The sequence below is a fragment of the Helianthus annuus genome, chromosome 10 (genome assembly GCF_002127325.2).
Source record: "Helianthus annuus cultivar XRQ/B chromosome 10, HanXRQr2.0-SUNRISE, whole genome shotgun sequence".
Classification (NCBI taxonomy): Eukaryota; Viridiplantae; Streptophyta; class Magnoliopsida; order Asterales; family Asteraceae; genus Helianthus; species Helianthus annuus.
Genome location: NC_035442.2, coordinates 139,750,237 through 139,762,958, shown reverse-complemented (window position 1 = coordinate 139,762,958; position 12,722 = coordinate 139,750,237). Strand labels below are relative to the sequence as shown.

General features: G+C 37.5%; 1 long non-coding RNA gene across 2 annotated transcripts; it reads left to right on the top strand.

The window, feature by feature from the left end:
* The first annotated feature begins 7,544 nt into the window (after window positions 1-7,544).
* LOC118483092 lies at window positions 7,545-9,913 on the top strand. 2 transcript variants are annotated; one of them, XR_004869570.1, is made up of 5 exons: window positions 7,545-7,602; window positions 8,145-8,226; window positions 8,318-8,427; window positions 8,938-9,093; window positions 9,475-9,913. It is a non-coding gene; the product is annotated as an uncharacterized LOC118483092 (long non-coding RNA). The 2 variants fall into 2 exon arrangements; XR_004869569.1 differs by having other exon boundaries at window positions 7,549-8,226.
* The last annotated feature ends 2,809 nt before the right edge of the window (window positions 9,914-12,722 follow it).

Here is a 12,722-nt window from a genome sequence, read left to right as displayed (position 1 = left end):
AGAACAATTTGCCTATTTAAGTGCACATCACTATGCTTTTGGTTTGGCCAGAGCCTTTTGGAGTCTGTTCTAAACTTCCAACAGAAAAAACCCTAAAACAAACTTCAATCTCTCAATGGCTCCTGGTTTCTTAACTATCTTTTTCTTCTTCTTCAAAGGTTTCTTCTTCTTCTCTTCTGGGTCAAACCCCAGGTCGCGCAACACACCTGCAAAGATGTTAGACCACGGACTTAGCTCGCCGTTTGAAGACCCTACAGACTCCTCGCTGGAAAGATAGACAACCTCTTTCCCAGCAGAAGTCACAGAGCGCAAAGGACGAGGTTTAGGGAATTGCGCACCTTCGGTCGTGGTAGGCGGCGAGGCAAACGCGTCAGCAACATGGTACATAAAATTGCTTCTAATTTGCTCATACCAGCTCTCCTCATCCTCGCGCAGTGGGCGCACGCCCATAGACCCACCGAACGTAGCGAAAGCCGCTTGATATAGTTGCGCCTCTACACATCAAAATACATAAAGTAACAATACAACAAAAACAAGAAACAACGAAAAGTAGTAAAATCACTGACCTTGATCACCAATCTTCAAAACCGGCACCTCCTTGCTGTCTGGTGACCACTGGTCACTCATCCGCGCCGCCACCAGCACATTTTCCCCAAATACCCGATTCGGGGTAGGGGTTAACTGTTGATACCAACCTGCATTCTTTGGGATTGGAAGGTCCTCCTTCAGCACTGCCTCATTCCAATCTCTGAAAGGCATGGCAATCGGAAGTACCTCTTCCCGGATAAAAAGAATTTGGGTTTCCAATCATGGAAACTCTTGGGTGGGTTTAACAAAATCTTCTTTGCAGCACCACGGCTAGCAAAGGAAAAGAAGCCCATCGTCCGTTGAAGTTGGTAAAAAGCCCGGAACTTCTCGACGGTTGGCTCGATGCCATGGGCTCGGCATAAAAACTCAAAATGACGAACACTAACCATTCCAGGAGGGCTCATCTGAGAAAGATGAAAGTTGTAATGGTGCAATATATGCCCCATGAAGTTCGTTGCTGGTAACCTAAAGTTACCTTGAAGGAAAAAAATCTTCAAATAGTGTAATGTAACCCGGCGGTGCGTCGGCGGCAGTCTGGTTCTGAGCCGGGTACCGAGCATCCTACTCCGGTGGAAACCGGAAGCTCCTCACAATCTGCTCGAAAAGTCCAAGATCCAACCGGAGAACCGGAACAGGACCCTCCTCTGTAGAAACACCCTCCTGTTGTTCTTCAGTCATCGTGATGAATGATGCAAGTTTCTGAAGAAAACTTGAAGATTTGAAGAATTAACTTGAAGATTTGAAGAAAATCTTGTAGATTCAAAGAGAAGTAACGAGAGAAAGTGGGAAAGCAAAGAAGAGAAGTGAGAACCTCTCACATCCCTTCGGATATATATACCCATCGCATTTAATGCGATGGGTAAACGTGCCGTTTTCACCGCTAGGCTAACCAACGAGAGGCTGCCACGTCACGCGGAAAAGCAGGGGTGACGGTTATCACGCGCGCGTGGGCCTCACTCTCCTGACACGAAGTGCAACCGTCGCAGTCGGCATGATGACATCCGTGCCAGGGGTCAACTCAGACGTCGCAATCAGCGACTTATCTCACCAACTTGCCAGAGTTCAAAATTCGAAGTTTTTCCCCGCCATAAAGTTACAAGTAGCTTCAGAGAAAAGCTATCAAGGGCGCGCAAGGTAACATCACCTCATCAACACTTCGCGTCGCGCCACACCAACCAAAAGCAAGACACATTCCCTTCAACTTTTATTTTTTCTAAGTCCAGAGCTCCAACCATTTGCGTCGCGCATGGTACAGCACTGGACTGGGGGGGACTTGAAGGGGTATGGTCCCAAAAAAGCCGCGCAAACCTCCATCAAGGTTGCGCGTGGGACCATACTCCTTATATTAATAAACTTCCTACCAAGAGTCTCGCGCGAGATACACCACTTTCTGCTCTACGTCGCGCGAGGTCTCGCCCACAAGAAGTTCTGATATCAACACTTAGCATACTAAAAGAACACATGGGCATACTAGCCCGCGCGGGTTAGTTAGATGCTCAACAAGAACCGCATAGGAAGGCAGCGCAAGGCTACCTCCAGTGGTACACAAGGTACAAGTGGCAGTGAAAAGAGCCAATGAGCGTCCAGCAGGCTCTGGTCAATCGTGCGCCACGATCGTCTGACGAGAAGTACGTAAGGACGCCTACGTGGCACCAATCAGGGGACGGAGACATCTGTCCCACGATCTCCACTTGTCTGCTGATGGCAGAAGAGCAGCAGGGCCGACAACAATGACACGTGGCTCTAATCAAGGTGTGCCAGCATCGGAGAACTTCTAGAAGCCACTAAACGGTCGACACTAGTGAGACAAAGAGCACATCCGTTGTGTTGTCCATTTCCGGCCCAAGGCCTATCAGCCCATATCCTTTTACACTTCTCCGGCTATAAATAGAGACCTCCTTCCACAGGTTAAACATTCTATTCCCTCTACTCTCACTCTTAACACTTAATTATCCTCCCAAAGCAGTCGCTTATTCTCACGCCGGAGCCCGGTTAAGAGGGAAACCCCCACATTCCCCTCTTAATGAGTAACGGTATTCTGTTTTGCAGGATTGAACCTCAAGTCGGAGCTCAAATATTCATAGGAAGATTAACCATTATGGTAGAAACATAAACCAAACTGATTAGTTCCCTTAATTAGTTCAGTGTTTCTTCAGTGTCAATGGAATTGATCCAAGATTCAAAGCTTCAAAGCTGGCTGCAACAAACGAAAATCAGAAATTTTTCATGATATGGGTACTACTGGTTTTCGGAAAAAGATGATCAAGAAGATGATGTTCAAAATCTTGGTAATATGTCGGTTTTTTATCACTCGAATTCCGCTTGGGAGCTTGGATGTTTGTCCAATAACTTAATGAAAAGATCAAAAAGCATGCCGGAATCAAGTTTCAATGATGATGGGTTGTTAGATACAATACATCGATGCAACATTACAAGCATACAGAAACTTGGGTTTCGTGACCATATCATTTTACATGCATTTGCCCATCTTTTTCTCTATTCTAAAGGAAACTTGTTCTACCTATAATAAGATAAACAAATTTCAGCAATAGACAAACCCACAGCCATGGTGAACACACCAGCAACCAACTATCCATACACGAACACAATAGGCCCACCAAACCTCAACCCACTATTATACAATGTTGTTATCAATCGAAAAAGAAAACACAAAATTTGACAACACCCTGCAAATTTCCAAAACAATACCCACAAAAATTCAAGATTGAATAACATAATATGTCGGATGAATTAAGAAATCAAAAGGGGTTGCGAAAGACTAATTTAACCTTATTTTAGGATTGTAACTTATACACTAAACTAAAAAAAACTTCTTATCTTTTAAATATCTTAAAATACGCTTCACTCATCTATTCTAATATAGTATGGATAAATAAGGGAAAATAAATAAGGCTAAAACTGAAAACAGAAAAAAAAATCGGCGACGTTAATATTACAAGAAGGATTAACATGATTTACTATTTACCGATTGAGAAAAATAATTGAAACGATTAACATGATTTACTATTTACCGATTGAGAAAAGTAATTGGATAAATAGAATTTATGGCTTTAGTTAAAAGTTGTTGATTTTCTACCGAAGTCGTAACTCTAAATATAGAAAAAAATAACATATTTTATAAACACGAATCATATTTAAAGTGAACAAATATATAGCATCACAACTCCCAATGGAACATCATTTCGTTTACCATAAGAGGCAAGTGACAAATGCCATTCCTAATTACTTCCTCCTTAACTTCGCTCACCGACCGAAATGTACACATATTTAATTGTACATACTTCATGCTTGAACTCCTATATAAACTAGTTATTTTCCTCCCGCGCGTTGCGACGGGACCAATGACTACAAAAGATGTGTCAGCAACGGCAAACAGATACCGAATATTAAAACATAAATAAAATTACGTGGTAAGGATAATCACTCCGTCATAAAAAAACGATTTTAAATAACCTACTATATAATAATAGGACCCGCACGTCCTACACGTTGGAAATTCAGTTGTTTTCAGTTCAGTTATAATGGTGCTAGCACGTTAAAATATGGATGAGTTCGGTACCGGTAACGGAAACGAAAGTACCGATATGGAAAATCATCGAAATTAGGTACCGGCACCGAAAATTCTCGGTACAATACGTATGGTATTTGAAGGTAAAAATCAATAAATACAGGTTGGTGCTAGACCGGTGTCGAACCTAAAGTAATGATTCTGAAAACACCAAAAGGTTGGTACCAAATTGGTACCGAAATTGATTTGGTATATTAAATTTGGTACCGATACGATACCGGTTCGTTTACAGGATTTGATACAATTTGCTCATCAATATTCTAAATATTCAAGTTAATTTTACATGCTAAATTCATTCATTACAGAAAAAAAAAACAAAAAAAGTAAGAAAAATAAGTTATTGTGTATATAAAACCTCATTCAAACGAAATACAGTTTACTTACTATGTGTATGAAAAGTAATCTAAACGGTGTAATCACTTACATTGCTGCATTGCTACGGGAATAAAAATTTGCAAGGAGCAAATTCCGCAATTGTGGCGACTGATGAGCTCGGTACCAACCGGTACCGAAAATACCATTACCAAAATCCCCAAAAGTTGGTACCGTACCGAATATACCTAGTATGGTACGGTTCGGTACCGGTCGGTACTGGTACGGCACCGGTATTTGAGGGTAAAAACCGGTGAATACCTGTGCAGAACCGGTACCGAAAATACACCGGTTTGGTAAATTTGAGACCGGTACCTATACCCGATACCATTTGCTCATCTCTTAATTCTAATTTTAAATAATTCTAATTCTAATTTTAATTTAATAATAAATCACTATTGTTCATTATGGTACGGTTCGGTACCGGTCGGTACTGGTACAGCACCAGTATTTGAGGGTAAAAACCGGTGAATACTTGTGCAGAACCGGTACCGAAAATACACCGGTTTGGTAAATTTGAGATCAGTACCTACACCCGATACCATTTACTCATCTCTTAATTCTAATTTTAAATTATTATAATTCTAAATTTAATTTAATAATAAATGACAACTGTTCATTCTGTTTCATTATTATCATATATGAATAGTTGCACTTCGCACATACAAGCAGGTGTGTAATATATTATCTGGTTAAAAAGATCCAAATTTAATTCGGGTTTAAATGCTGTTAAATGCTGCAAACGAATCAGAGCCGGAGAGAATTATTTTCTCTGATGTGATGATAACAAGAAAAAGAAACCTCTTCTGGGACGAAAATGGAGGACCCTCGACGTTAGAATGGCCTCTGGGATTTTCTCTCTATATGTTTTGGCACTTTTTGCTCCATCTACGTTCAGTTGGGATGCTTTTTGGTATGCAATATTGTTTTATTTTTTAACTGGAATGTTGGGTGTTACCATGTGTTACCATAGGGTTCTAGCGCACCATAGTCTCAAGCTACCCAAATGGCTCGAATACACGTGTACTTATTTAGGAGTTCAAGCTATCCAGGTCTGATTTAATCCATTTTTTATTCGATTTTCTAATGTTAATGTTTTTGGGCCCTTCATTTGGATATATGTTATTGTACATTGGCTTGTAATTCTAACAAAAGACTCGATGGCTTTTTTTTTACACATGTAGAGGGATCCAATATATTGGGTGAGTATTCATAGGTATCATCATCAATATGTTGATTCGTGACTCAAGACTTACTCACAAATACTCATTCAAAATTGTCTAGTTTGTAAATGAGTTGAGTTCGAGCTAACATTTCAACTTATTAAAATAAAAAAGCCGGACTAACTCGAGTTGCAATTGTAGCTTCTTTAATCATCAAGGTGGGGGATGAAAGGGTAAAGAATAGAGATTGTTGAAAACTGGATGTTGTGGAAAATAGAGTGACTGTCGAAAAGACAGTGTTGTCTCGAAAACTCAGCAGCTCAAAAACTCTGACTCAATGATTCTCAAAAGCACAACAGCTCGAAATCTAGTTGTCGAAAACCTTATTGTCGAAACCTACACTTCGAAATCCTGCAAAACAGAAACAATGAGATGATAACAAAATCCCGAAAACTTAAGGAATTGAAGATTTCAGAAAATCTGCAACAAATTTTTCGAAATCTCTTTCACAGAACTTGAAACAGCACCAAATCTTCCAAGAACAAATTATTGTAGATCTTCAAAGCAGAATATGGTGATTTTGATGAACAATCAAAAACAGCAAACAAGCAGCCTTCCCGAAATTGCTAAAATCACTTAAACAACTTCAATCTGTACCAAAAAACTAAGAAAACTGATCGAATCGATTTATATCATAAACTGAGCCTAGAAGTAGGTTCTAATTGCTCTGATACTACTTGTAAGTCCCTGATCTGGATCATTTTAATATGATATCAACAAGACCTTAAATGTATGGCGGAATCACACAATCAAGATTGATTCAAAAATAGATAACAATAAGATGAACACCGATGATTATTGAACAAAACTTGCATGCGATTGATAAGCTCCATCTGTACAAGTTATGCTACCCCAAAACTGTCGCAACCCCCGATCCCTAATTCCCGGAAACGGGCGGCCGCGAACAAGTTTCGGTGGTATCCTGTTATTGTCTAAATAAGCAGCGGAGTTTTACATCAGGATCGTAGTTAGGAAACACTACTAGAAAATAAGTCTAATGCAACTTTTTAAAAGCAACTTTTTTCAGATTAGTTGCATTTGAGTCTAATGCAACTTCGTTAAACATAAAGGTTGCATTAGAAAATCTAATGCAACCTTTTTTCACAATAAGTTACAAACGTATATTGAGCTTGCAACCTTTTTATTTAAAAGTTACAAATTTTACTAAAATTGCAACCCTTTTTCTAAAGGTTGCATTGTGAAAACATAAATGTTACTCTTATTTTAAAAGTTTGTATTGTTAAGGTTATTCAATTAATATTCAAGGATGGTTGGTACGTTGTGTACTTGATGTCGAGTTGTGTACTACAACCAATGGTAAAGTCTTTAACATCCTATGGTTTAAAATTGAGATTTTATCCCATAAAAAAGATTTTGTAATCAAGAGTTGCAAGAAAAATAAATAAAATTGATTTATTTAAATTAAATATACTAAAATCTAATATGAAAACTTTTTTTTTTTCAATTGGCATTGAAGGGGAAACGAAGATTTGGTTTTGAGCCTATAGGTCTCAAGTTCGAATCCGCTCCTAAGTGGGTTTTCTCATAGTGGGCCTTCGACAGATTTTCCCCGATATTTGAGATGATGTGCTTTGGCTACCCATCGCTATATGCAGTCCCGAGCGTATAGGTTTGCCTTTTTGTTATTGGGTTACACCGGGTAACCGGGCTTTAATCTTGTTGGCCATTATAAAAAAACTAATAATGTTTTAGTTTTTAAAAAAATATATTAATATCTCAATTTCTGAATACACAAATCACAAACCATAAGTTTCGTCTATTCTCTCTCTATCACTAAATCTGTTTCTCTCATTTAATCTTGCAAAACCGGTAATTTTCATCACCTCCAAGAACCGATAATACTTGACAGTTCGTTTTCAGTTTGCAGGGTTTTACAAATCGGTCGATTGATTGATGCCATGTTTGATTTCTACCTGACTACCTGTTCAAAGCATTTTCTCTAGTTTTTTGGCTTTTGGGTTTTACAAAAGGGTCGACTTATTCAGTTTTATGTGTTTTATTGGAAGGATTCAGTTAGAAACCCCCAATTAGGTTAATACGACTTTCAATGGATTATACGTTAGTTGTGTGTGTGATTACAATATATATTAACTTACATTACTTTTTGATAAGAATAGTATTTTGGTTATGTTGTATTTGTTATTCAATTTGTATCAGTTTTAAGATGACCTAGTATTTTATTCTTTATTTATTGAAGCATTGTTATTGCTTAACTGCTTTTTAGCTCTAATATTTTTGCCATTGTTGAAGCTGGTGAACAGGTAGTTCAAATATGCTAGTTAATTCAATTGTTATTACGCAACATAATAACATATGTAATTTGGTCATCATCTTTCCCTGAAATATGATAGGTATCCTTATCTACAAAGCGTTTTATGCTTGTTTTATAACGAAAGTAGATCTACATGCAAATCTGCTACTCGCACCCGTCAGGTTAGGGTGCTTTCTTTTTTCAACTTTTACACTTTGTTACTTCAATAAGGTGTGAAACTTTAGTGTTTTTAGTTGTTATTGGTTGAAATAGGCAACGAAAAAACCTACACCGGTGGAAATAAATCCTGGCTCCGCCACTGGTTTCAATTGCTGAAGACACCTGTATGGATCATTCCTGAACCTAATGCCCTCTACATTCAGGTAACTCTAATCTTCAAATTCATATGACATTTTTTTTTTGTATTTGCTTGCGGTGGTAATATTGACTCGTGTACTTTATAAAAAGTCTCTAACAAGTCAAAATATTAAAAGATAAGTGGAACTCTTTTTTATTTTATTTTAGGTATACATTTAGCTTTAAGTTAACCTAGACAACACTATGGAATTACATGTTATAGAGTTGTGAGGTTGTTCTAAATCCCAAATAGTGGCAATTTTAGATTCCCCTTGAATTTAATGACCATGTTAACATCGTTCATTTTTGTTTATTGCACTTGTTTGCATGTTGTTAATGATTTATGTGATTCACAATTATAAATCTTACATCGCAATGGTTGTTTCATATAACAAAATTAGCTCAGACCTTGACTTAGTTCATAAACATCCACACCTTTTTATTATCAGGTTAATCCAATCTGCTATTTATTAATATTTTTGTAATTACAAGACCATTACTATTCATACTTTGGATTCTTTGGTTATTGATTTCAGGGGCAGATGTTAGGATAGACTGCAAATTTAATGCAGTACACCAAGTACCACCAAGCACATATTATTCTTGGTTAACTGGACTACAAAACCACTACATGGTCGCTCCTGATCTTGCCTGTTTTGCAAGGGATACACTAGATGATGTGGTATATCTTGGTACGGTTTTTAGAAGTTTTAGTACTTTTATTTGTTATATTTTTAGTCTATACTAAAATCATCTATCTATTTATGCCCAAACGAAACTAGAGATGTTACCCAACACGTTTTAGTTTTCACTTCAAGTAGATGCTGTTTCATGTTTCAGTTGCGAATTAGCTGTAACTTCTATTTGCGTCAGTCTATAACTTTATTAATAATATTACCTACATTTGTTAAACAACTTTGATTTAATAATGCTAAATGTTGAATAAATTTGCAAAAAGAGTTGATTTTATAGTATTACCCATTGGCTGGTGGTTTTGATAATAGATACATATATACATATACAACTTTTATTCAAGTTTGACTTTCTAAATTTTGACTTCTGAATTTTGACAGTATTTTCTTAATATATTTTGAACAATGCTGCATCAACAAATGAAGAACTACAAACCTATAGTGGATAGCAACCCTACGGTAGATCCTTTTTGGTTGTAATGAACAAAGAGAATTACGGATATTGCATACTTTATGATAGAGACGTTACAAATACATTGATATAAAAATGGATGGTGCTTGTTCATCATACATGATTATGGTAGGGGCTAATGGAATCATTCAAAGCAAATGTGGAAGTTGAGAAAAACCAGTTGCTGGAAGGAAATACATAGAGAGATTGAAGAGGATCATGAAAGGAGAAAAAGCCGAGCTCATTGATACAAAAGGTTATGTAACAACTATAAGTTGGAGATTGGGATGAGTAGAATGTTTTCATTACTCTTTATCCTTGTAATTGGCACTTTGTGTTAACTATATTGCTATTTGAGTTTGAACAAGTATGTACACAATTTGACTTAACAATGATATCTATGTTATTATTGTTTTGGTGTAATCGCGATTCAATGCATAATAACTAATAACAATTAAATTTATGTTAAAAAGTTGCATTTGGTATAACAAAAGTTGCATTTGCTGGATCTAAAATTGGTAAAAAAAAATGTTGCAATTAATGTATAGAAGGGTTGCATGCTTTCTATTAAAATTATAAAAGTGGTTGCATTAAGTCTAGAAAAAGGTTGCATTTTTGTAACTAAATTATAATAAAAGTTGCATGTAACTGTAAAAAAGGTTGCATTTTTTGTAACTAAAATATAGTAAAAGTTGCATTTAAGTATTAAAAAAGTTGCATTTCAAAGTTAAAAAGTTGCATTAGAATGTAAAAAGGTTGCATGCTAAAAAAGTTGCATTTGAATAGTACATGCAACACTTTGGTAAAAAGTTGCATTAGCCTTATAAAAGGTTGCATTAGGTCTAATGCAACTGATTCTAATGCAGCCCCACATAAAAGGTTGCATTAGGCCTAATGCAACCTTTTTAGGGCTTAATGTAACATTTTATAGGGGTTGCATTAGGTTCATTTTCTTGTAGTGAAATATTTTATCAGAGTAAAATATCACATTTCCATAACATTAAACACATGGATAAAACCCAAGTTTTTCAGTACACATATTTTCATAGGGATACACCCTATTTATTTAATAAAAACATCTATTTTATTCTTAGGTAACTTTATTGGCACTTTTCCAAGCCTTCAGTGCTGTCCAGCTGGCTTCTATTCACATCTTGTTACCTGAAACGCGTTTTAGAAACATTTGTCAGTGGGAAAAACTGGTGAGTGAATCCTAGTTTAATCAAGTTTAATTAAAAACCATTGTACAGTATTGAGGGTGCATCCGCAATTACATTTGTTTCCAAGTTATATCAATTACCACCACACGGTACTGTCGTTCCGACTTATGGTCATGTTACTCCTTTACCAGGTGGTAACAAATTTTGTATACAAAACCCCAAATTTACCGACTGTAATTGTATTCTTACAAATACTCAATAACTATTATTCGCATGAAAAAATATTTAAGGTTTTGTAAAACAATTCACAAAATAGGTTTACAAAAAGAGGATTAACTCACATTGCTGTCTTAGGGTTTTTAGTAAAGATTACCTGGGAGTAATCTATAAATTACACAAATGCACGTGTGTTAGTATAATAACCCATTTTAACATTAGTAATACCCTCCCCGAGACGGCATTCCAACGACTACGTCGCGCAGAACCACGACAGCCGTTACGGAACCCTAGATCAATCGTACGGAGTATCTAATACGTCTCCAGGGGTTATGATACTTACATCGTAGCAGAACCTCGTTATTTAGGGGGGAGTTAGACCCGAGGATAATGCCTATAATTCAGAAATTGAGATTGAGAAACGTTTGTGAGCGATCGGAACTGAAAGCCGATGCCCTTCTTATATAGGGCATGATTCTGGTCCTCACGTGGCCTGCGTCAAACAAAGACAAGGGTTACGCGGCCCGCGTCAACCCTGGTCAAACATATAGCTAGTCCGAGTCAGCGAGTAGGGTCAACACGCGTCGGCCACGTGGCCACACCGGGCTGCGCCAGGTTTCTGATCTTGCGCGGCCCGCGTAAGTGTAAGCTAAGGCTTACGCGGCCCGCCTAAACTTATAATTCAACGAATTCAGGCTTTAGCCATAATACCGCCCGCGTAAAGGGTTGGGGTGGGTCTACGGGGCCCGCCTCAGCTTAAGTTTCAGATTTTTAATTGTTTTTAATATTATTTAATATATTTGAGGCTCGTTTTCGCGTATGGGGTGTATTTTGGGACATATCGGGATATTTTAAATATTTTTAAGGTGTCGGAAAAATTATAAGGGTGTCGGTTTACGTTAGGGTTGTTATATCCTCCCCACCTTGTTTTAGAGCTCGTCCTCGAGATCTACTGGAATAAGTGCGGATATTTCTTTTGCATTTCAGATTCAAGCTCCCATGTGTACTCAGGTCCTCTTTTGGAGTCCCATTTTACTTTGACCAGACTTATGCTTGAGGTTCTTGACTTTCCTGTCTTTGATCTGTAGAGGCCTCTCTATAAACTTGAGTTGTTCATTTACCTCTATATCCTTAAAAGGCACTACGAGTGATTCATCAGCTAAGCATTTCTTGAGATTAGATACATGAAATACATCATGTATTCCTGCCATTTCTTCTGGTAGTTGTAGCTGATAGGCTACAGGTCCTATTCTTCTAATAATCTTAAAAGGTCCAACATACCTGGGACTTAACTTTCCTCGTTTGATGAATCTTACCACTCCTTTCCAAGGAGAGACTTTTAACAATACCTTGTCACCTACCTGGAATTCTAACGGCTTCCGCCTGTTATCGGCATAACTTTTCTGTCGATCACGTGCTGCTTTCAGTCGTTGCTTGACTTGAATGATCTTATCGGTTGTTTCCTGCACTATCTCGTCCATAAAGTGCTTCGAATAGTGCAACATTGATACTTGTGTGATAACTGTTACTATAAGAAAATTCTATTAAAGGTAAGTGATCGTCCCAATTACCTCCGAAATCAATTACACAAGCTCTAAGCATGTCCTCCATCGTCTGAATTGTCCTTTCGCTTTGTCCGTCCGTTTGAGGATGGTAAGCTGTGCTTAGATTCAGCTTGGTTCCCATTGCTTTTTGGAAACTTGCCCAAAAATGAGAGGTAAAACGGCTATCCCTATCAGAAACAATTGATAAAGGTATTCCATGTAATGAAACAATTTCATTTACATATAATTTGGCTAACT